This window comes from Bos indicus, chromosome 15, assembly GCF_029378745.1.
Source record: "Bos indicus isolate NIAB-ARS_2022 breed Sahiwal x Tharparkar chromosome 15, NIAB-ARS_B.indTharparkar_mat_pri_1.0, whole genome shotgun sequence".
Classification (NCBI taxonomy): domain Eukaryota; kingdom Metazoa; phylum Chordata; class Mammalia; order Artiodactyla; family Bovidae; genus Bos; species Bos indicus.
Window position 1 is genome coordinate 79,641,378 of NC_091774.1, and position 25,389 is coordinate 79,666,766.

At 40.6% G+C, this 25,389-nt stretch overlaps 1 pseudogene; it reads left to right on the forward strand.

Annotated features, from left to right (window-relative positions):
- The first annotated feature begins 17,151 nt into the window (after positions 1–17,151).
- The window catches only part of LOC139187197 (olfactory receptor 5M9-like), a 203,973-nt pseudogene continuing 195,735 nt past the window's right edge, over positions 17,152–25,389 (forward strand).

The following is a 25,389-nucleotide window of genomic DNA, read 5'->3' on the forward strand; positions in this document are numbered from 1 at the left end:
GAAATAATCAAGAAAGTAGATTTTTCTAGAGTCCCTCAAATGAACACAGCCCTGCTGACACCTTTATCTAGAGACCCATTTTTACCTGCTAACTTCCAGAACTCTAAGAGAATATATTTGTGTTGTTTTAAGTCATTAAATTTATGGTAATTTGTTACAGCAGCAACAGAAAACTAATACACCCCTAATGGTAGCATTTTACAAAACTACATTATTAATATTACAAGCAGGATATTGACCTTGATGCAGTCCACTGATTTACTCAGATTTCTTCAATCTGAGTGTTTGTGGTAAATCCTGTTACCATTTTATCACCTCTCTAGCTTCCCTTGTTCACCACTACAGTCAAGATACTGCACACTTTCAACCAGGCTCTACCACAAGGCTTCTTGTAAATCACCTTGATGGGAAAAGACCTTCTGTTTGGTTAAAAAAAAGAGTCCCCATGAGCATTTCTAACTACCACCCTGAATTCACATGAGTTTGGAATTGAAATTTGCATTATTAGGTAATAAATTAACAGAACCTTCGGCTGGGTTGTGAATACCTTAGCTATCTGGCAGAAACAAAGTCAAACTATAATGAGTAATATAATAATGTTCCAGATTTTCTTAAGATTCCTGCCGGTAAAATCAGTTAAAAAATAATAATTAATATATATATATATTTTTTTAAAAAGTTATCCTGAACAAAGCTAAGCAGAAACAACAGATAATACAATAACACAGGGCTTGGAATATTGGAATTACCAAGTACAGAATATAAAATAATAGATTTTTTATTATTTAAAGAAATTTTAAAAATTAAAATAAGACTGTCTTACATTACCAAAAGTACTTAGGGCTGTGCTAAGTTTCTTCAGTGCTGACTGGGAGACCCTATGGACTGCAACCCGCCAGTAATAATATAACACAGAAGTGAGCAGAACAAAATACTCAAAGTGCTGAGAGAAAATAATCACAGTCTAGAATTCCACATCCATGGATCAATTATCCAAAGTGGGGCAAAAGCATCATCTACATTGCTTTAATGCCAGAAATATTTATCCTGAATCTAGGCATGATTAAACAACCTGGAAACAATCCAGATGATAGGAACTTTTCCAAATGTTTTTTTTCTTTTTTGGGAAACCTAAAAAAAAGTCGATTTCATAAAACAAGAAACAAGAAACAAAACTAAGAACCGTTTTAGATTTTAAAAAGACTAGAAAGATATTATAACTATCATAAAAGATTGAATCCTTACTCTGAGAATAAAATACCTACAAAAGATATTTTTGGGACAAGTAGGGAAATTTAAATAATGAGTACACAAGAGACCATGTTATTTTGTGCATGCTCAGTCTCTCAGTCATGTCCAACTCTTTGCGATCCCATGGACTGTAGCCCACCATCCATGGGATTCTCCAGGCTAGAATACTGGAGTGGGTTGCCATTTCCTTCTTCAGAGGATCTTCCTGACCCAGGAAATGAACCCATATTTTCTGTGTCTCTTGTATTGGCAGGAAGATTCTTTACCACTAAACCACCTGGGAAACAATATTAAATTCCTTTGACAATAAAGCTTGGTTATAATAGAGATGTTCTTTGTAGGAGATAAACGCTGAATCAGATCAGATCAGTTGCTCAGTCATGTCCAACTCTTTGCGACCGCATGAATCGCAGCACGCCAGGCCTCCCTGTCCATCACCAAATCCCAGAGTTCACTGAGACTCTCGTCCATTGAGTCAGTGATGCCATCCAGCCATCTCATCCTCTGTCATCCCCTTCTCCTCTTGCCCCCAATCCTTCCCAGCATCAGAGTATTTTTCAATGAGTAAACTCTTCACGTGAGGTGGCCAAAGTACTGGAGTTTCAGCTTTAGCATCACTCCTTCCAAAGAAATCCCAGGGCTGATCTCTTTCAGAATGGAATGGTTGGATCTCCTTGCAGTGCAAGGGACTCTCAAGAGTCTTCTCCAACACCACAGTTCAAAAGCATCAATTCTTTGGCACTCACCCTTCTTCACAGTCCAACTCTCACATCCATACATGACCACAGGAAAAACCATAGCCTTGACTAGACGAACCTTTGTTGGCAGAGTAATGTCTCTGCTTTTCAATATGCTATCTAGGTTGGTCATAACTTTCCTTCCAAGGAGTAAGCGTCTTTTAGTTTCATGGCTGCACTCACCATCTGCAGTGATTTTGGAGCCCCAAAAAATAAAGTCTGACACTGTTTCCCCATCTATTTCCCATGAAGTGGTGGGACTGGATGCCATGATCTTCGTTTTCTGAATGTTGAGCTTTAAGCCAACTTTTTCACTCTCCACTTTCACTTTCATCAAGAGGCCTTTTAGTTCCTCTTCACTTTCTGCCATAAGGGTGGTGTCATCTGCATATCTGAGGTTATTGATATTTCTCCCGGCAATCTTGATTCCAGCTTGTGTTTCTTCCAGTTCAGCAGTTAAATAAGCAGGGTGACAATATACAGCCTTGAAGAACTCCTTTTCCTATTTGGAACCAGTCTGTTGTTCCATGTCCAGTTCTAACTGTTGCTTCCTGACCTGCATACAAATTTCTCAAGAGGCAGATAGCTCTTATCTATTTGTCAGTGTACAGATAAAGCTAAATGGAAAGGAAAAGAACGGGTAATCTAGGTGAAGTTCATACCAGTGTTTCTTGTACTATCATTTTAACTGTTATGAAGACTTTATTAAAAAAAATAAAAAGTAATAAAAATGGATAAAATAAAACACTTTCATGCAAGAACAAATGAGAGAGTTTACCATCAATAGTTGTACGCTAAAGATGCTTCTAAAGACTTGTTCAGAAGAAAGGAATAGGATTTCTGAGCAAGTCTTAGAAGAAAGAAGAAATAGTGAGCCTAGAGACTGGCAAATGTGGGAAATAACATATTGGCATAAACAGAGGCAGTTTTAAATATCAATAACATTGCCTATGTTGTGCGTGTGTTAGTCGCTCAGTGGTGTCTGACTCTTTGTGACCCCGTGGACTGAAGCCCACCAGGCTCCTCTGTCCATGGGATTCTCCAGGCAAGATTACTGGGTGGCTTGTCATGTCCTCCTCCAGGGGATCTTCCTGACCCAGGGATGGAACCCACGTCTGTAATGTCTCCTGCATGGCGGGTAGGTTCTTTACCGCTAGCACCACCTGGGAAGCCCTATGTCTATGGGGAAGTGAGAAATTAAAAATATCAGCTAACACTAACATATTACATTGGAGTATTCACTACATTTAGAGTGCTCAAAATTCTTATACTTTATTACTTATATGTATGTATTTTCAAAAATTACAAAAGATAACAATGAAGTTTTTATAAAGTTTAGGGAAATAAATGGACTTTTAAAATCAATCAATCTAAATAAAAATAAAGAAGGTAAAAAGAATAATAGGAAAAATCAAGACAAATAGAAATCCCCTGAGAAGGCATAAATAAGTCTAAATTAATTAGTAAAGAAAATAAAAATGGACTGAACTCATTAAAATTCAAAGATTGTGAATGTGGATTTTATAAATGTAAATGAAGCCATTTGATATTATAGACAAAGATGAAAAAGGAATGAAACAAGTAATAAATAAATAAGGGCATAGAGAAGAATATCATGCATTAATGAAAATGAATTAATTCATGAGCTACACTTCTCAACTCAAATTAAAAAAAAACATAATATTTAGGGAAAGAGCTTATAGATTAATTATAGCACAGTTAAATACTGAGGCTTTACTGTTGCTGGTGATGCTTTATATTTGGTGGTTATATGTATTGATTGTATATTCTGCACGTCTTTTGTAATATTAAATATTATTTACACCCCCAAATTGCGTTTAAAGCACAGATTACAGATAAACCACCTCTCTAAGCAAGTCAAAATGCTGCCAGGTTTACTAAATCAAAGCCACATCTCCTTTGCTAGACATTAGAAGGCATTACCATTTTCAAGATTAAAAGACAAGTTGGTACTAAAACATATTTGGGATTATATAAACTAGAGATGTGAACAACCAGTGATGGTAACTCCAGACAGGACGCACAGGACTGCTGTCCCACAAAGTAAGGGCAAGAGGCACACGTACTCACATACACATTTATGGGATGTTGCTCTATTTGGCAGTAATTTCTATATTAGTATATAACAGATTTTTCTTATATCTCTTTCAGTGATATTCTTTTTTCCCCCAGGTTTACTGATAGATAACTGACACATACATAACATGTAAGTCTAAGGTGCATAATGTGATGATTTGATACCCAAATACATTGTCAAATATTTACAGTAAGATTGGTTGACACATCCTTCACCTCACATAACTGCCACGCTGTCTTTGTTATGGTGAGAACGTGTAAAATCAACTTGTACAGCAACTTTCAAGTATAGGACACAGAAGTGGTAACTGCAGTCACTATGCTGTACATTTGATCCTCAGAACTCATTCCTCTTAACAACTGGAAGTTTGTGCCCTGTGACCAACATTGCCTCTACCCTCTGGCCCCTGGAAACCACTGTTCTACTCAGATATTCTTAAGTAAGGTAAGTTATGGTTCTAGACCTGACTTCCCCTTTCCCCAAAGTGTTAACTGGTAACTAAGATGAATTATTTCAGTGGCAAAACTTTCATGGAGCATTGACAATATCCAAGGTATTGTTTTAAATACTGATGTTCAAAGTGTTCCCAACTCTCCTGGTCAGCAGATCCTGCTACTCATTTCCACTCCTGATTTTCTGGAAGAAGATTCTTCTGGAGTCTGCAAAGAATCAGAGATAAAATTCCTGGTCTATTTTTCTGATGTATAGGCTTGGATTTTCCTTCCAAGACACTACAGACAAGAGTTATTTTTTTAGAAAGTCCCATTTATGTTAGAATATCCTTTTCTATGTGTGTGGCAAAGTGATATTGTGCTTTTGCTACAAATGGGGGATTTAATTTTAAAGGCTGTTGGATTAAGGACCATTCTCATGAGAATCTTAAACACTGGGGACTACATTGAATGTACAGGTATTGAGCTTCCCAGTTGACACCATTTAAATTTTTTTGCTCAGATCTGTCCTTTAGGCACTTCATACTTCTTTACTCCAAGAATTTGGGGGCCATCTGTTCCAACATGTAGCTGATCTTGGATTTTGAAAACTGGGCTCTGTATCCAGGATTTTCCACTTACTCTAAATCTCAGTTTCTCCCCTTATGCAATGGAGCTAATGACACCAGACATCACTGCCTCGCTGTTGCTGAAAGGGCGAGTGTGGAATGCACATACATGTATACGCCTTTTGAACTGTGGAGGGTATTGCCATGAAAGGTTATCAGAATTATTCCTGTTAGAAGACATCTCCACATCTGGGTGCCCCTCTTTCTTCTTTCCCTGAGTCTGTTCTCACTGTCACCTACCTGAAGGACTCTTGGGGCCTTACACAGCCAGGATCCTCAACTTGAACTCTGTTCCCATCATGAGAGAGATTCACATGCCTCAGTTTATTAACATGATTAACTCCCTGCCTCACTTTATTAATGCTGCCAAAATCTTGGCACTGCTGCTGAATAGAAATATGGAGACAGGGTTTTGGAGAAAAGACATAGAGTAACTTTCTTTCTTTGCCAGGCAAAGAAGGAACATAGAAGGCTAGCACCTCAAGAACTGTGCCTTCCTCTCAGGGAAGTAGGGAGAGGTTTTACAGTCAGGACTCATGGTCTGGGGTAGGTGAAAAGGATCAGAGGGATGAAAGACTTGCATTTTTCCTTTTTTCTGCAAAATCTATGGTCAAAGCCAGCATCAGGTGGCTCAGTAACAGTCTAGTGCCTCTGAGGTTATCTGCCTGTGACTTTTTTGTTTTGAAACACAAGATGGCTACAAGGGAGTGTAGGGGGAGAAGACTGCCAGGTGCAGAGTATAATTTATATGGAGTCAGAGAGTAATTAGCTTTGTGAAAGGCATATCTACCTAAGTGTTTGTTAGTAGCAACAGCCAAAGAATAACACAGATTGTTTAACTCTTGCAGACCTGTTTGGCTGGTTTGTGCTTAAGGCCTTTTATTCATTTCTGTTTTTGCTGCAACATTAATCCTGCTGTGGTCTTTAGAAGAAAGCTCACAAGCATTACACTATGGTTCTAGATTCACTGAAGAGGGTGAAGCATGGTAAGTAATGTTGGTCACCACTCAAAGGTTCAGTGTAGATTATTTGTTAAGTACAGTGAGGATTTGGCCAATCAAATTACAACTACTACAATGTCTGCCTACTTGGTAGATATTCAGGCAACAGCTTCACGCTCTCTTACTGAATTCCTTCCATGACTCCTCATTCTTTCGGGATAAAATTCAAACTCACTTTAGAGAGCTCTTTTTATGTTCTTGAGCTCAACTGCTGAGTGATCCTACAGAATTCAAATCCTTTCTCCTCCAGGCATTAGATTCCCTGGCAGGAACTCTGGCTGAACAATGAAAGGTTGTTATAAATTAATATTTTATTGCCTCCTCTTCTTATATTTGGTAATCTCCAGTATTAAATGGCTGTATTCATCTCTTACCCAGGTGGATGGGCAAGGTGGTAGGCTGTACGTCACATGAATTTTTAAAGCATGAACTCTCAGAGACATTCTGCCTGTGCCCAAAGCCTGGCTCTGTTACCCACTAACCTAGCAAATGTGGACAAGTTACTGAACCTCTTAGAGACTTTGGACTTTGGGGTTTGTGGGCTTAAGGATTCTATCATACATTAAATTATATAATCCATGTTTACTGAAGCACTCAAGATATTTGAATCTGTTACCTGAATAACTACCAAGTCGGCAGACACTGTAGTAGTTGTGATTTAATTGGCCAAATCCTTACTGTACTTAATAAATAATCTACATTGAACCTGAGAGTGGTGACCAGCAATACTTACCATGCTTCACCCTCATCAGCTGTCCCACCACATCTTGATCACTGGCTGAGGTTGCACCAAGAGTCAGAACTTGCCAAGAGGGAATTATTGCTCTCAATCTGAATAGGAATGAGGTCCACAGTTCCCTTCCATTGGCCATACTTGGGTTTCTCAAAGTGGTCTTTTGTTTGAATGTCTCTTTTAAAGCCCAGTTAATTCTACTTCTCTTCCATAAGCTCCAAACTTTCCATTTTCATATCTATTGCCTTAGTTCATGCCTTTGGTCCATTAGCTCAGGATCACAGAATAATTTCCTAATTGGCCTCCCATTAGCTACTCTCATCTTCCACAAATCCTATCTTTCTTAAAGACACTTCTGGTGATGCATTTTCTCTCACTGAATTCCTTCCGTGACTCTTCATTCTTTCAGGATAAAGTTCAAACTCCTTGGCTCAGCACACAAGACTCTTCACAATTTGCCCACTAGACCCTGAGGATCTAGCAGTGAATAAGAAGACACGTTCTTGGCCCATAACAAGTGGACATTCTGGTAGAGGAGACAGATCAAATACTACTGAAATTATTAATAACAGCTTTAAGGGTATGTTAAAGAGTACCCAGACCCATAGGTACAGGACAATCCACCTAGTCATGAAAACTATTAGAATATCAGAGGTAGGTGAAAACTTAAATATCATCTTATCTCCCTCATTTAATTTACCACATGAGAAGTTCAAGGCACAGAGGCCAAAGCCCAGTAGACATTATTGCCAGTGCTTTATTTTTCTGGAAGACTACACTGACTCCTTCTTAGAGTCTTAATTATTGCTATCTCTATTTTTCTTTTTCCTTAACATTTGAATGTTATTTCAGATGTAAAATTGGTATTTTTGCTCTATTTTTTAAAAGAATTCTTATATATTTTGAAATATTTATGGATGAAATGATATATCTAGGAATTGATTGAAAATAATCAAGGATGGGGAATGGAAAGGGCTACAGAAAACAAGACTGGTTATGAGTTAAGCATTATGGAAGTTGAGTGACAGTTACATGGAGGTTCATTATGGAAGCCTCTTGCTTTTGCCTGTGGAAAGTTTTCCACAATGAAAAAAAAAAAAAAGAGTACGGGAATCCTTTGGTGAAAGTTCTCCAGGTTCCATACCAGTTCCTGGGATTTTTCCCAGGAGACATCACCCTGTATGTCTTTCAATGAGTCTACAGAAAGCTCTACAGACTCCCTTGAAAAGGAGGCCATGTCTGCTCTGCTGGATTCATGTCCAAGAGGCATGGAAAAAATCAAACAAACAAACCCCTGGAGGTAAAACTGAAAAAGAACCAGAGGATGAAAGAGGAATCCCAGAGATGATGTTGGTCCTCTCATTGCTGCTGGGATATCTTCTTAGTGCCAGCGTCTAAGGAGTACTTGGCTAATCAGTACTCGCTGGCCGGTGGGGAGGCCCTTCTCCAGCAGACATTCTGGTTCTACTACTACCTCTGTTGCCTACTATCTGTGTGGCCTTCAGCAAGTTACTTAACTTCTCTGTGCCTCTATTTCCTCACCCATAAAATGGAGATACGAGTATCAGTTTGGTGAGGATTATGTGTTTATGCCTGGCATAAAGTAAGTACTAAATAAATGTCAGCTGGAATTAACATTATTGCCTGAATTTACCAATAATCGGAGTGGGAGTAAGAGCAGCCGTGAAAATGCAGTTCACCGCCCTGTCCTGACCACCTGCAGCACAGTAACCAACACAAAGGCTCTGACTGCTGCTGCCATGGCCATGACATATGCTGGAGTCCACAGGAGGGCTGCGCTGCAGGGCGGGGAACAGATGGTTTCTCCCCACTGTGGGCCCACCAGGACCTCCCCCACAACCCCCCAGGAGCCAGGCCTTACTGGGTGTGTGGTCACCAGCAGCCCACCATAGGCAGTGGGCTTCCTCCTATGGGAGGTGGTCCTCCCAAAGACCCAGCACCAACCTCGGCTGGACAGGTTTCTGAGGGCTGAAAAGGGTGATGGAGGAGCAGCGAGGACGCCCTGGAAGAGACTCCTTCCCTTCCAGCTCGGCCACGGGCAGCGGCAGGTTCTCAGCCAGGTGGCTGGGGCCTGGGGGAGGCCCTTCTCCAGCAGAAACCAGTCCGGGTCCACGAGCAGCGGGTGGAAGGTCTTGCAGTCACCTGGCAAGGTCTGCTTCCAGACTCGCCCTTGGCTTTCTCAGCCTGTTCTTCTGCCAGCTTTTCCTTCTCTTTATCACGGCGCGCCTCAGGCCGGGGGTTCTCCAGTAGCTTCTCCAGGACCAGTGAGAGGGAGGCAGGTCGGCCTCTGGCCCTGGCTGTGTACCTGTGGCCTCAGGCAGCTTCTCTTCGCGCCGCCTCCTGCGGACGGAGCCCCCGGACCCCCCACTATTGGCAGGTACTGCGTAGGCGCGGCCACCTGCCCCTCCTCTCAGTGTGTCTGACGTCGCTCTGGAGTATTAATTTTATCTTTCTATAAGGCTGTATATTGTCACCTGCTTATTTAACATCTATGCAAAGTACATCATGAAAAATGCTGGGCTGGAAGAAGCAAAAGCTGGAATCAAGATTGCCGGGAGAAACATCAGTAACCTCAGATATGCAGATGACACCATCCTTATGGCAGAAAGTGAAGAAGAACTAAAGAGTCTCTTCATGAAAGTAAAAGAGGAGAGTGAAAAAGTTGGCTTAAAGCTCAACATTCAGAAAACTAAGATCATGGCATCCAGTCCCATCACTTCATGGGAAATAGATGGGGAAACAGTGGCTGACTTTATTTCTCTGGGCTCCAAAATCACTGCAGATGGTGATTGCAGCCATGAAATTAAAAGACGCTTACTCCTTGGAAGGAAAGTTATGACCAACCTGCTGCTGCTGCTGCTAATTCTCTTCAGTCGTGTCGGACTCTGTGCGACCCCATAGACAGCAGCCCACCAGGCTTCCCCGTCCCTGGGATTCTCCAGCCTAGATAGCATATTAAAAAGCAGAGACATTACTTTGTCAACAAAGGTCTGTCTAGTCAAGGCTGTGGGTTTTCCAGTGTATGGATGTGCGAGTTGGACTATAAAGAAAGCTGAGTGCCAAATAATTGATGCTTTTGAACTGTGGTGTTGGAGAAGACTCTTGAAAGTCCCTTGGACTGCAAGGAAATCCAACCAGTCCATCCTAAAGGAGATCAGTCCTGTGTGTTCATTGGAAGGACTGATGTTGAAGCTGAAACTCCAATACTTTGGCCATGTGATGCAAAGAGCTGACTCATTTGAAAAGACCCTGATGCTGGGAAAGATTGAGGGCAGGAGGAGAAGGGGATGACAGAGGTTATGAGATGGTTGGATGGCATCACTGACTCGGTGGACATGGGTTTGGGTGGACTCCAGGAGTTGGTGATGGACAGTGAGGCCTGGCGTGCTGCAGTCCATGGGGTTGCAAAGAGTCGGACATGACTGAGCCACTGAACTGAACTGATAGAAGGAAAACTTAAATTGTCAATAGAAATATGGATATATACACACACCACATGTACAGTGGGCATGAATTTGGGTGAACACACATGTACACATGTACACACATGTACAATGGACATGAACTTGGGGAAACTCCAGCAGAAGGTAAAGGACAGGGAGGCCTGGCATACTGAAGTCCATGGGGTTGCAAAGAGTCAGACATAACATAGTGACTGAACATTTCAGTTCAGTTCAGTTGCTCAGTCATGTCCAACTCTTTGTGACCCCATGAACTGTAGCTTGCCAGGTTCCTCTGTCCATGGAATTCTCCAGGCAAGAATACTGGAGTAGGTTGCCATTTCCTTCTCCAGGGAATTTTCCTGGCTCAGGGATCAAATCCGGGTCTCCTGCATTGGCAGGCAGATTCTTTACTATCGCCACCAGGGAAGCCCAACATGTATGGTTATCAATATATATGTATAAAACATATATTGCTAATTATTTACAGAAGGTATTAATTAAGACATCCTTCACCTTATATAACTGCCATGTTGTTGCTGCTGTTCTAGTGAGAACATTTAAAATCTGCTTTTACAGCAACTTTCAAGTACAGGACACAGAAGTGGTAACTGCAGTCACTGTGCTGTACATTAGATCCTCAGAACTCATTCCTCTTACAATTGGAAGTTTGTGCCCTGTGACGGACATTTCCTCCACCCTCTGGCCCCTGGCAACCACCATTCTACTCAAAGATATTCTTAAGTAAATTTTGATTCTAGACCTGACTTTCCCCTTTCCCAAAGTGTTAACTAAGTTGGATTATCTCAGTTCCAAAACTTTCATGGAGCATTGATGATATCCGAGACATTGTTTTAAATACTGATGCTTAAAGTGTTCCCAACTCACCCTGTCAGCAAATGCTGCTACTAATTTTAACTCCTGATTTTCCTGGAAGAAGATTCTACTGGAGCCTGCAAAGAATCAGAGATAAAACTCTGGGTGTGTTTTTCTGACATATAGGTTTGGATTTTCCTTCAAGACACTAAAGCAAATGTCTGCTTAGAAAAAAATATGGCAGGAGTTATTTTTTTTTTTAGAAAATCTTGTTTAATGTTAGAATATTCCTTTCTACACTTGTGGCAAGGTGATATTTTGCTTCTGCTGCAGATGGAGGGGTATTTTTGAGGGCTGTGGGATTAAGAGCCATTCTTATGAGAATCTCAGTTACTGGGGACTGAGTTAAGTGTACAGAATTGAACTTCCCAGATGAGACCATTAAAAAAAATTTTTTTTCAAGTTTCTGTACTTTAGGGACTTTGCATTTGTTTACCATAAGTTTGGGAACCATCTGTTCCAACCAGGAGTTAATCTTGGATTTCGAAAATCTGGCTTTGCATCCTGGATTTTTCACTTTAAGTATATGAACAGTAGAGATAATGACACCAGACATGGCTGCCTCCATAGTGTTGGAAGAGCAAGTGAGGAATCTACATGCATATGCCTTTTGAACCCTAGGGGCATTGCCATGAAAAGGGTTATCAGAATTTTTCTTTTAGGAAGACTTCTCCAAATCTGGGTGCCCCTCTTTCTTTTTCCCCTGATGCAGTTTTCCTCGTTACCATATACCTAACGGACTCTTGGGACTTTATACAGCCAGGTTCCTAACTTGAGGTCTGTCCTTATCGTCATCAGAGACATTCACAAGCCTCAACTGATTAACATGACTAACTTCCTGCCATACTTTATTAACGCTGACAAAGTCTTGGCTTTCTATACACTGATGCTGAATAGAAATATGGAGACAGAGTTTTGGAGAAAAGAGAAAGACTTTGTCAGGCAAAGAAGGAACACAGCAGGTTAGGGACTCAGGAACTGTGCCCTCCTCCCTGGGGAATAGGGAGAGGTTTTATAGTTAGAATTTGGGGCTTGGGGTAGCTGAAAAGGATCAGAGTGGTGAAGGTCTTGCATTCTTCTTTTCTTCTGCTACATTTATGGCCAAAGCTGGAGTCAGGCAGCTGAGTAACTGGGTCTGGTGTCTCTGAGGCTGTCAGCTCGTGAATTCCTTTTTGAACCACGAGGGAGTGTAGGGGGAGAAGAATGCCAGGTGCTCAGCAAAATTCATGTGGAGTCAGAATAATCAGGTTTGTGAAGGACAAGTAGCTCCAAGTGTTTGTCAGTGGTAACAACTAAAGAATAACCAAGGTTGTTCAAGTCGAAGACCTGTTTGACTGGTTTGTGCTTAAGGCCATTTATTCATTTCTACTTTTGCTGTGACAGTAACTCTGCAGTGGTCATTAAAAGAAGGCTCACAGATGTTACCTTATAGCTCTATATCATGATTTTAAAGAGCACTTTATATGTTGAGCTCAGTTGTTGAATGATTCTGCAGAATTCCAATCCTTTCTCCACCAGGGAGTAGCTGCCCTAGCAGGGACTCTGGGTATCCCTGGCTAAAAAACAAAATGCTGTTATAAATTCATATATTATTGCCTCCTTTTATTTTTGGTCATTTCCCAGTATTAAATTACTGTCTTCTTTCATTTTTTTTCCCTAGGAGGGTGAGCAAGGTAATAGGCTGTATGGCACAGTAGATTTTTTTTTTTTTTCCTAATTTTATTTTATTTTTAAACTTTACATAATTGTATTAGTTTTGCCAAATATCAAAATGAATCCGCCACAGGTATACATGTGTTCCCCATCCTGAACCCTCCTCCCTCCTCCCTCCCCATACCATCCCTCTGGGTCGTCCCAGTGCACTAGCCCCAAGCATCCAGTATCGTGCATCAAACCTGGACTGGCAACTCATTTCTTACATGATATTTTACATGTTTCAATGCCATTCTCCCAAATCTTCCCACCCTCTCCCTCTCCCACAGAGTCCATAAGACTGTTCTATACATCAGTGTCTCTTTTGCTGTCTCGTACACTGGGTTATTGTTACCATCTTTCTAAATTCCATATATATGCGTTAGTATACTGTATTTATGTTTTTCCTTCTGGCTTACTTCACTCTGTATAATAGGCTCCAGTTTCATCCACCTCATTAGAACTGATTCAAATGTTTTCTTTTTAATGGCTGAGTAATACTCCATTGTGTATATGTACCACTGCTTTCTTATCCATTCATCTGCTGATGGACATCTAGGTTGCTTCCATGTCCTGGCTATTATAAACAGTGCTGTGATGAACATTGGGGTACACATGTCTCTTTCCCTTCTGGTTTCCTCAGTGTGTATGCCCAGCAGTGGGATTGCTGGATCATAAGGCAGTTCTATTTCCAGTTTTTTAAGGAATCTCCACACTGTTCTCCAGAGTGGCTGTACTAGTTTGCATTCCCACCAACAGTGTAAGAGGGTTCCCTTTTCTCCACACCCTCTCCAGCATTTATTATTTGTAGACTTTTGGATCGCAGCCATTCTGACTGGTGTGAAATGGTACTTCATAGTGGTTTTGATTTGCATTTCTCTGATAATGAGTGATGTTGAGCATCTTTTCATGTGTTTGTTAGCCATCTGTATGTCTTCTTTGGAGAAATGTCTATTTAGTTCTTTGGCCCATTTTTTGATTGGGTCATTTATTTTTCTGGAGTTGAGCTGTAGGAGTTGCTTGTATATTTTTGAGATTAGTTGTTTGTCGGTTGTTTCATTTGCTATTATTTTCTCCCATTCTGAAGGCTGGCTTTTCACCTTGCTGATAGTTTCCTTTGATGTGCAGAAGCTTTTAAGGTTAATTAGGTCCCATTTATTTATTTTTGCTTTTATTTCCAATATTCTGGGAGGTGGGTCATAGAGGATCCTGCTGTGATGTATGTCGGAGAGTGTTTTGCCTATGTTCTCCTCTAGGAGTTTTATAGTTTCTGGTCTTACATTTAGATCTTTAATCCATTTTGAGTTTATTTTTGTGTATGGTGTTAGAAAGTGGTCTAGTTTCATTCTTTTACAAGTGGTTGACCAGATTTCCCAGCACCACTTGTTAAAGAGATTGTCTTTAATCCATTGTATATTCTTGCCTCCTTTGTCAAAGATAAGGTGTCCATATGTGCGTGGACTTATCTCTGGGCTTTCTATTTTATTCCATTGATCAATATTTCTGTCTTTGTGCCAGTACCATACTGTCTTGATAACTGTGGCTTTGTAGTAGAGCCTGAAGTCAGGTAGGTTGATTCGTCCAGTTCTATTCTTCTTTCTCAAGATCGCTTTGGCTATTCGAGGTTTTTTGTATTTCCATATAAATTGTGAAATTATTTGTTCTAGCTCTGTGAAGAATACTGTTGGTAGCTTGATAGGTATTGCGTTGAATCTATAAATTGCTTTGGGTAGTATACTCATTTTCACTATATTGATTCTTCCAATCCATGAACATGGTATATTTCTCCATCTATTAGTGTCCTCTTTGATTTCTTTCACCAGTGTTTTATAGTTTTCTATATATAGGTCTTTAGTTTCTTTAGGTAGATATATTCCTAAGTATTTTATTCTTTCCGTTGCAATGGTGAATGGAATTGTTTCCTTAATTTCTCTTTCTGTTTTCTCATTATTAGTGTATAGGAATGCAAGGGATTTCTGTGTGTTGATTTTATATCCTGCAACTTTACTATAGTCATTGATTATTTCTAGTAATTTTCTGGTGGAATCTTTAGGGTTTTCTATGTAGAGAATCATGTCATCTGCAAATAGTGAGAGTTTTACTTCTTCTTTTCCTATTTGGATTCCTTTTATTTCTTTTTCCGCTCTGATTGCTGTGGCCAAAACTTCCAAAACTATGTTGAATAGTAATGGTGAAAGTGGGCACCCTTGTCTTGTTCCTGACTTTAGAGGAAATGCTTTCAATTTTTCACCATTGAGGATAATGTTTGCTGTGAGTTTGTCATATATAGCTTTTATTATGTTGAGGTATGTTCCTTCTATTCCTGCTTTCTGGAGAGTTTTTATCATAAATGGATGGTGAATTTTGTCAAGGGCTTTCTCTGCGTCTATTGAGATAATCATATGGTTTTTATTTTTCAATTAGTTAATGTGGTGTATTACACTGATTGATTTGTGGATATTGAAGAATCCTTGCATCCCTGGGATAAAGCCCACTTGGTCATGGTGTATGATCTTTTTAATGTGTTGTTGGATTCTGATTGCTAGAATTTTGTTAAGGATTTTTGCATCTATGTTCATCAGTGATATTGGCCTGTAGTTTTCTTTTTTTGTGGGATCTTTGTCAGGTTTTAGTATTAGGGTGATGGTGGCCTCATAGAATGAGTTTGGAAGTTTACCTTCCTCTGCAATTTTCTGGAAGAGTTTCAGCAGGATAGGTGTTAGCTCTTCTCTAAATTTTTGGTAGAATTCAGCTGTGAAGCCGTCTGGACCGGGGCTATTGTTTGCTGGAAGATTTTTGATTACAGTTTCAATTTCCGTGCTTGTGATGGGTCTGTTAAGATTTTCTATTTCTTCCTGGTCCAGTTTTGGAAAGTTGTACTTTTCTAAGAATTTGTCCATTTCTTCCACGTTGTCCATTTTATTGGCATATAATTGTTGATAGTAGTCTCTTATGATCCTTTGTATTTCTCTGTTGTCTGATGTGATCTCTCCATTTTCGTTTCTAATTTTGATTTGATTTTTATCCCTTTGTTTCTTGATGAGTCTGGCTAATGGTTTGTCAATTTTATTTATCCTTTCAAAGAACCAGCTTTTGGTTTTGTTGATTTTTGCTATGGTCTCTTTTGTTTCTTTTGCATTTATTTCTGCTCTAATTTTTAAGATTTCTTTCCTTCTACTAACCCTGGGGTTCTTCATTTCTTCTTTTTCTAGTTGCTTTAGGGGTAGAGTTAGGTTATTTATTTGACTTTTTTCTTGTTTCTTGAGGTATGCCTGTATTGCTACTAACTTTCCCCTTAGGACTGCTTTTACCGTGTCCCACAGGTTTTGGGTTTTTGTGTTTTCATTTTCATTCGTTTCTATGCAAATTTTGATTTCTTTTTTGATTTCTTCTGTGATTTGTTGGTTATTCAGCAGCGTGTTGTTCAGCCTCCATATGTTGGAATTTTTAATAGTTTTTATCCTGTAATTGAGATCTAATCATACTGCATTGTGGTCAGAAAAAATGCTTGGAATGATTTCTATTTTTTTGAATTTCCCAAGGCTAGCTTTATGGCCCAGGATGTGATCTATCCTGGAGAAGGTTCCATGTGCGCTTGAGAAAAAGGTGAAATTCATTGTTTTGGGATGAAATGTCCTAGAGATATCAATTAGGTCTAACTGGTCTATTGTATCGTTTAAAGTTTGTGTTTCCTTGTTAATTTTCTGTTTAGTTGATCTATCCATAGGTGTAAGTGGGGTATTAAAGTCTCCCACTATTATTGTGTTATTGTTAATTTCTCCTTTCATACTTGTTAGCATTTGTCTTACGTACTGTGGTGCTCCCGTGTTGGGTGCATATATATTTATAATTGTTATATCTTCTTCTTGGATTGATCCTTTGATCATTATGTAGTGACCTTCTTTGTCTCTTTTCACAGCCTTTGTTTTAAAGTCTATTTTATCTGATATGAGTATTGCTACTCCTGCTTTCTTTTGGTCCCTATTTGCATGGAAAATCTTATTCCAGCCCTTCACTTTCAGTCTGTATGTGTCCCCTGTTTTGAGGTGGGTCTCTTGTAGACAACATATGTAGGGGTCTTGTTTTTGTATCCATTCAGCCAGTCTTTGTCTTTTGGTTGGGGCATTCAACCCATTTACATTTAAGGTAATTACTGATAAGTATGATCCCGTTGCCATTTACTTTATTGTTTTGGGTTCGAGTTTATATACCGTTTTTGTGTTTCCTGTCTAGAGAATATCCTTTAGTATTTGTTGGAGAGCTGGTTTGGTGGTGCAGAATTCTCTCAGCTTTTGCTTGTCTGAAAAGCTTTTGATTTCTCCTTCATAGCCAAGATGGCGGAGGAATAGGACGGGGAGAACACCTTCTCCTCCACAAATTCATCAAAAGAGCATTTAAACGTCGAGTAAATTCCACAAAACAACTTCTGAATGCCGGCAGAGGACATCAGGCACCCAGAAAAGCAACCCAACTCTTCGAAAGGAGGTAGGAAAAAATATTAAAGACAAAAAAAAAGAGACAAAAGAGGGAGGGACGGAGTTCCGTCCCGGGAAGGGAATCTTAAAAAGAGAGAAGTTTCCAAACACCAGGAAACCTTCTCACTGCCGAATCTGTGCCGAGCTTTGGAAGCACAGAGGGCAACATAACAGGGAGAAAAAATAAATAAACAATTAAAACTCGCAGATTGCGAGCCCTACGGTAACTCCCCCAGCAGAGAAGCAGCGCAGACGCCTGCATCCGCCATTAGCAAGCGGGGGCTGGGCAGGGAGGCGTGGCGTGGGCTGCATCGCTGACAGTAAGAATCTGGCCTGAACACCCTGAGCGCTATCTGAGCGAAATAATTTGGGCTAGCAAACCAGACTGTGGGATATCTACCACGCGAAAAGCCAGCCTTAACCTAAGACCGCCAGGCCCGCGCACGGAACAAAGGACTGAACAGAGATAGCCAGCTGCAGACCTTCCCCCTCTGGTGACAGGCAGCCAGAGCCGGAAGGGGGCAATCGCAGCCCCAGACAGACATTATCTATAAAACTGTAAGCAGACTTCTTTGCTAACTAAAACTTCTTGGGGGTCTGGACGGTCAACATCTGCCTGAGAAGGTGCGCTGGTTTTACACCCAGATAACCGAGTGGCGGGGAGGCGATAAGTCGCAGCATTGGCGCTCACCAAACACCTCATCACCTGAGCTGCTCGGACCTGGGAATAGCACAAAACGCAGGCCCAACTGAGTCTGCGCCTCTGAGGACTACCCGAGTGCCTGAACCTGAGCGGCTTGGACCTGGGAGGTGCATGCAGCCCAGGGCCGGCCTCGGATTGTTCCCAGCGGAACAACCTAGAGTCCGAGCAGTGTGGACAGGGAGGCTACACGCGCCGTGAGCGGGGGCAGACCCAGGGTGGCTGAGGCACTGCGAGCCCACGCCAGTGTTATTTGTTTGCAGCATCCCTCCCTCCCTCCCCACAGCGCGACTGAACAAGTAAGCCTAAAAAAAAAAAAAAAAAGTGTCCTCCACCGTGCCCTTTGAGTCAGGGCGGAAACCAGATACTGAAGAGACTAGCAAACAGAAGAAGATATAACAGAGGGAAACGCCTTGGAAGCTACAGGCAATAGATCAAAACCCTGTGGTTACTACGGACTACATAGGAAGGGGCCTATAGATCTTGAGAAATATAAGTCTGACCAAGGAACTAGCCAAAAATGAACTGAACCCACAACACCCACAAAAAAACCAAGAAAGTCCTAGATATATTTTTATTATTTTTACGATCATTCTTTCTTTTTTTTTAATTAAAAAAAATTTTTTTAAGTCCTCTATTGTTCCTTTAATTTTCACTTTTATAACCTATTACTTTGCAAAAAAAAAAAAAAAAAAAAGACCCTGTTTTTTTCTTCTTCAGCAAACTTCATATATATATATTTTATAATTTTTTGACCTTGTTTTTTTTGTTTGTTTTTTTGTTTTTGTTTTTTTCTTCTTTTCTTTAACATTGTATTTTTGAAATTCCAAACTCTACTCTAGATTTTTAATTTTCGCTTTTTGGTATATGTTATCAATTTTGTACCTACAGCTTTTTTTTATATAATTTCTGTGACTTTTTTTTTTTTCTTTTCTTCTTCTTTGTTTCTTTCTCTTCTTTTATATAACATTGTATATCTGAAATTCCAAACTCTACTCTAGATTTTTAATTTATGCTTTTTGGTATTTGATATCAATTTTGTACCTGTATTTTCTTTATAATTTTTGTGACATTGTTTGTATTTGTTTGTTTGTTTTCTCTCTTAATTTTTCTTCTTCTTCTTTTTTTTTTTAACATTGTATTTTTGAAATTCCAAACTCTACTCTAGATTTTTAATTTTTGCTTTCTGGTATTAGTTATCAATTTTGTACCTGTACTTTCTTTATAATTTTCGCGACCTTGTTTGTTTTTGTTTGTTCGTTTTTTCTCTCTTTCTTTTCCTTCTTCTTTTCTTTAACATCATATTTTTGAAATTCCAAACTCTACTCTAGATTTTTAATTTTTGCTTTTATGTATTTGTTACCAATTTTGTACCTTTAAGGACCCAATCTTCAGGACCGATTTTTCACTAGGGAGCGAGATTACTGGCTTGACTGCTGTCTCTTCCTTTGGACTCTCCTTTTTCTCCACCAGGTCGCCTGTGTCTCCTCCCTAACCCCTCTCTACTCTACCCAACTCTGTGAATTTCTGTGTGTTCCAGACGGTGGAGAACACTTAGGGAACTGATTACTGGCTGGATCTGTCTCCCTCCTTTTCATTCCCCCCTTTTATCCTTCTGGCCACCTCTGTCACCTTCCTCCTTCTTCTCTTCTCTGTATAACTCCGTGAACATCTCTGAGTGGTCCAGTTGTGGAGTGCACATAAGGAAGTGACTACTGGCTAGCCCACTCTCTCCACTCTTGATTCACCTCATCTCATTTGGGTCACCTCTAACTCCCTCCTCCCTCTTCTCTTCTCCATGTAACCCTGTGAACCTCTCTGAGTGACCCTCACCATAGAGAAACTTTTCATCTTTAATGTAGATGTTTTATCAATGGTGCTGTATAGAAGGAGAAGTTTTGAAACTACTGTAAAAATAAGACCAATAACCGGAAGCAGGAGACTTAAGTCCAAACCCTGACTCCAGGGAACTCCTGACTCCAAGGAACATTAATTGACAGGAGCTCATCAAATGCCTCCACACCGACACTGAAACCAAGCACCACACAAGGGCCAATAAGTTCCAGGGCAAGACATACCAAGCAAATTCTCCAGCAACAAAGGAACACAGCCCTGAGCTTCAAGATACAGGCTGCCCAAAGTCACCCCAAAACTATAGACATCTCATAACTCATTACTGGACATTTCATTGCACTCCAGAGAGAAGAAATACAGCTCCACCCACCAGAACACCGACACAAGCTTCCCTAACCAGGAAACCTTGACAAGCCACCTGTACAAACCCACACACAGTGAGGAAACACCACAATAAAGAGAACTCCACAAACTGCCAGAATACAGAAAGGACACCCCAAACTCAGCAATTTAAACAAGATGAAGAGACAGAGGAATACTCAGCAGATAAAGGAACAGGATAAATGCCCACCAAACCAAGCAAAAGAGGAAGAGATAGGGAATCTACCTGATAAAGAATTCCAAATAATGATAGTGAAATTGATCCAAAATCTTGAAATTAAAATGGAATCACAGATAAATAGCCTGGAGACAAGGATTGAGAAGATGCAAGAAAGGTTTAACAAGGACCTGGAAGAAATAAAAAAGAGTCAGTATATAATGAATAATGCAATAAATGAAATTAAAAACACTCTGGAGGCAACAAATAGTAGAATAACAGAGGCAGAAGATAGGATTAGTGAATTAGAAGATAGAATGGTAGAAATAAATGAATCAGAGAGAATAAAAGAAAAACGAATTAAAAGAAATGAGGACAATCTCAGAGACCTCCAGGACAATATTAAATGCTACAACATTCGAATCATAGGGGTTCCAGAAGAAGAAGACAAAAAAGAAAGACCATGAGAAAATACTTGAGGAGATAATAGTGGAAAACTTCCCTAAAATGGGGAAGGAAATAATCACACAAGTCCAAGAAACCCAGAGAGTCCCAAACAGGATAAACCCAAGGAGAAACACCCCAAGACACATATTAATCAAATTAACAAAGATCAAACACAAAGAACAAATATTAAAAGCACCAAGGGAAAAACAACAAATAACACACAAGGGAATTCCCATAAGGATAACAGCTGATCTTTCAATAGAAACTCTTCAAGCCAGGAGGGAATGGCAAGACATACTTAAAATGATGAAAGAAAATAACCTACAGCCCAGATTATTGTACCCAGCAAGGCACAGTAGTTTTTGAAGCGTGAACTCTGAGTCATTCTGCCCGTGTCTAAAGCTTGGTGGTATCTCCCATTAACCTGGTGAATATGGGCACTACTGAACCTCTTGGAAACTTAAGAGTTTAGGTTTTGTGGGCTTAAGGATGCTGTTGTTGTTATTTAATTGCTCAGTCGTTTCTGACTCTTTGTGACTCCATGGACTGTAGCTGGCCAGGATCCTCTGTACATGGGATTTCCCAGGTAAGGATACTGGAGTGGGTTGCCATTTCCTTCTCCAGATCTTCCCAACTTAGGGACTGCATCTGCCTCTGCTGTTTGGCAGGTAGATTCTTTACCACTGAGCCACCTGTGAAGACCATTTATTTCCTTAGTTCATATCTTTGCTACCTAGGCTCAGGATCATAAAAGTAACTTCCTAATTGACCTCCCGTTTGCTACTCTCACCTTCCACAAATCCTATCTTTCTTAAAGACACTTCTGGTGATCCATCTTCTCTCATTGAATTCTGTCCACGACTCCTCATTCTTTCAGGATAAAATTCAAACTCCTTGGCTCAGCACACAAGATCCTTTATAATTTTTCTGCTAGGAACTGAGGATCTGACAGTGAATAAGAGATAAGTTCTTGATGGTCAATAAGTGTACATTCTGGTAGAGGAGATAGATGAAATGCTATCAAAGACATTAATAAAAATGTTGAGGGTACATTAAATGGTACTCAGACTCATAGGTACAAGATAACCCACCTCACTATGAAAACTTTTACAACATCAGAGATAGGTGAAAACTTATCTTTCTAATGCTTTTAGTTTACCACATGAGAAGTTCAAGGCACAGTGGCCAAAGTCCAGCAGGCATTTTTGCCAGTGCTTTCTTATTCTGAAAGACCATACTGACTCTCTAGAATCAGTCTTAATTATTGCTGTCTCTATTTTTTTTTCTGCTTCTTTTTAACATTTGAATGTTGATGTCAATTTCAGATATGTGAAATGATATTTTTGTTATGTTTTCAAGAATAATCCATATATTTTATATTCATATTGAAATATTTCTGGATGAAATTATATAATACCTAAGAACTGATTGAAAATAATCAGATATGGGGAATGGAAGGTGTTACAGAAAACAAGATTGGTTATCAGTTAAGAATTATGGAAGCTGAGTAATAGTTACGTGGAGGTTCATTGTAGAAGACATTTTGCATTTGTAAAATTTTCTAGAATAAGATTTTAAAAAAAGCAGAGCCTGACAATCCTTTGGTGCAGGTTCCTGAAGGATTCCTGCATTCCAGCTCCTGGGGTCCTTCCAAAAAGCATCAGCCTGTATGTCTCTAACTAATCTGCAGAGAGCTTTGCAGATCCCTCTGAAAAGTGGGCCATGCTTCTGGTAGTGGGGTCATGTCTAAGAGGTATGAAAACAAATAAATGAACACCCCAATAAAGGAACACCTCATCCATTCTAAGGTAAAACAGAAAAAGGACTAGAGTGTGATGGAGGAAATCTAAACATGATACTTGTCCTGGCTGGGCTACAGAAAGTTTTTATTCAAGCCAGTGGCAAATATCACCTACAAATTAGCACTTGCCATCTACTCTACAAGTATCAAATTATGAGCCACTGGAGTTGCTGACCTTCAGCAAACCTGGAAGGAGTTCAGCATTGATATCAGGAATGAGGTACTCCATGCTTTGGGAAAAACTGACAAAACAGGACTCTGATATTTTCAGAAGAGTATTTTATGACCCCAATTCTTACATTTCCTCTTACTTAGCCTTCTAAAAGACAACAAAAATCTTTTACAGTGATATCTGCTTCTGGTAACTGGCAGCTGCTGCTGCTGCTAAGTCACTTCAGTCGTGTCCGACTCTGTGCGACGCCACAGACGGCAGCCCACCAGGCTCCCCCATCTCTGGGATTCTCCAGGCAGGAACACTGGAATGGGTTGCCATTTCCTTCTCCAGGAACTGGCAGCAAACTTCTGCAAAAAGTATGTTCTTGATTTCATGTCTTCTGCCTTCATCAAAATCACATATATACTGACCATATATATACCCCCACCTGCTTGGAGCAGTTTCTCTGAGTTATATGAAATGCTGTCTTCTGGGCTATAGTCCTCATCATGCCCTAATACATAACTCACAACTCTCATCTTGTGGAATTTTTTAGTAGGCACTAAGTAGTACTTGGCTATGGAGATAGACATCATGGCTTTAGTACTGCCTCCATTTACCTCAGGCTCCTCAGGCCACCCAAAGGGAGGCCAGATCCCACAGACTCTAATGCAGGGGGGCTGTCACTGCTGACAGGCCCCAGAGACAAGGATGTGGGGAGGCTCACCACCTTCTCAAGGCCTGAGCCAAGGCTAGTGAGTGGCCTTGGTGAGAGCGCTGAGGCCCTACAGAACACACCCCAAGCCTGTTCTTTGGACACGCTGGCTCAACTGCTGGCCCAAGTCTGGATGAGCTGGAGGGACTTGGGGAAAAGGCCAGGATCCACCTCTTACCTCACTCTCCGCCTCATGGCCACCACTCCACTCTTGTCCTAATCCCCTCACTGTCATTTCTTAATGGTTGGTTGTCAGTGGCAGGGCCCACTGATGCACTATCCCAAGCTAATCAGGACTCACTGCCTGGAACAGGATACAGAGTAATGATGCTCGCAATGGCCTCTGTTCTAAGGGCTGAACTCACTCCACTCTGTTACAGTTTCCTCTTTTTCTTTGATGCTCCTCAGTCTTGAGGATAATACATGGGTATGTTTATACTTGACAGGGTGACTGGATTTCAACCTCCAATTCCATTTTATCCTTCCCCAGGTCTTTAAGGGAATCAAGTGAGGACAGCTCTAGCTGCTTCCTGCTGAAATAGGGCATAGTCCTAACTTTATATGGGGAATGGATACCAAGTTGTAAATAGTCCTGAGTTCCAAGTCCTTGATTCGAGTCATATAAGAAAGAGCTTGAATAAAGAAGTCAGGAGAATAAGCCTGAAAACCAGTCTGGATCTCATATTCTTGGAGAGAGATGTTGCCAGATAGCCAGACTGGTGGAAGTATAATTTACCAAACTAATGTGGGTCATAAGTAACTTGAGAGGAAGGGCTCCCCCATGTCTGGTGAACACAGATCAAAATTAGTAATATTGCAGACAGAATCCATAAACATTATAACGGTATACAATAGGTCACTCAGTAACCAATCCTTCTGGCATCCTTATCAAAGTGATAAGGTGCCAGTGCTGGGGTAAGAACAACACACGTCACAAAGGCCTGTGTATTTGGTGATGGATGGCTGTCCTCCTTACTCTAAAGGAGCCACAGGTCATCCCTTGAACTTCATTACCAAGAAATTGTTCTCAATAGAGCTGTGTTATTTCAGGGGCCAAAGTAAGCAATACTGAGTTTTAGATTTTCATTATGCTTTATGAAAACCAGGTCTTTCCAAAGCCAGTACTCCATAACTCTCTGAATTAAGCAGCTAACAGTTCCTTTTTCACTGTTCCTAAATGAATACTAGCACATCAGTTCAGTTCAGTTGCTCAGCTGTGTCCCGACTCTTTGCGACCCCATGAACTTCAGCAAGCCAGCACTCCCTGTCCATCACTAACTCCTGGAGTCCGCCCAAAGCCATGTCCATAGAGTCAGTGATGCCATCCAACCATCTCACTCTCTGTCATATCCTTCTCCTCCTGCTCTCGATCTTTCCCAGCATCAGGGTCTTTTCAAATGAGTCAGCTCTTTGCATCACGTGGCCAAAGTATTGGAGTTTCAGCTTCAACATCAGTCCCTCCAATGAACCCAGGACTTATCTCCTTTAGGATGGACTGGTTGGATCTCCTTGCAGTCCAAGGGACTCTCAAGAGTCTTCTCCAACACTACTGTTCAAAAGCATCAATTCTTCAGTGCTCAGCTTTCTTTATAGTCCAACTCTCACATCCATACATGACCACTGGAAAAACCATAGCCTTGACTAGACGGACCTTTGTTGACAAAGTAATGTCTCTTCTTTTTAATATGCTGTCTAGGTTGGTCATGGGAGAAGGCAATGGCACCCCACTCCAGTACTGTTGCCTGCAGGTCACTAAGAGTCGGACACGACTGAGCAACTTCACTTTCACTTTCCAC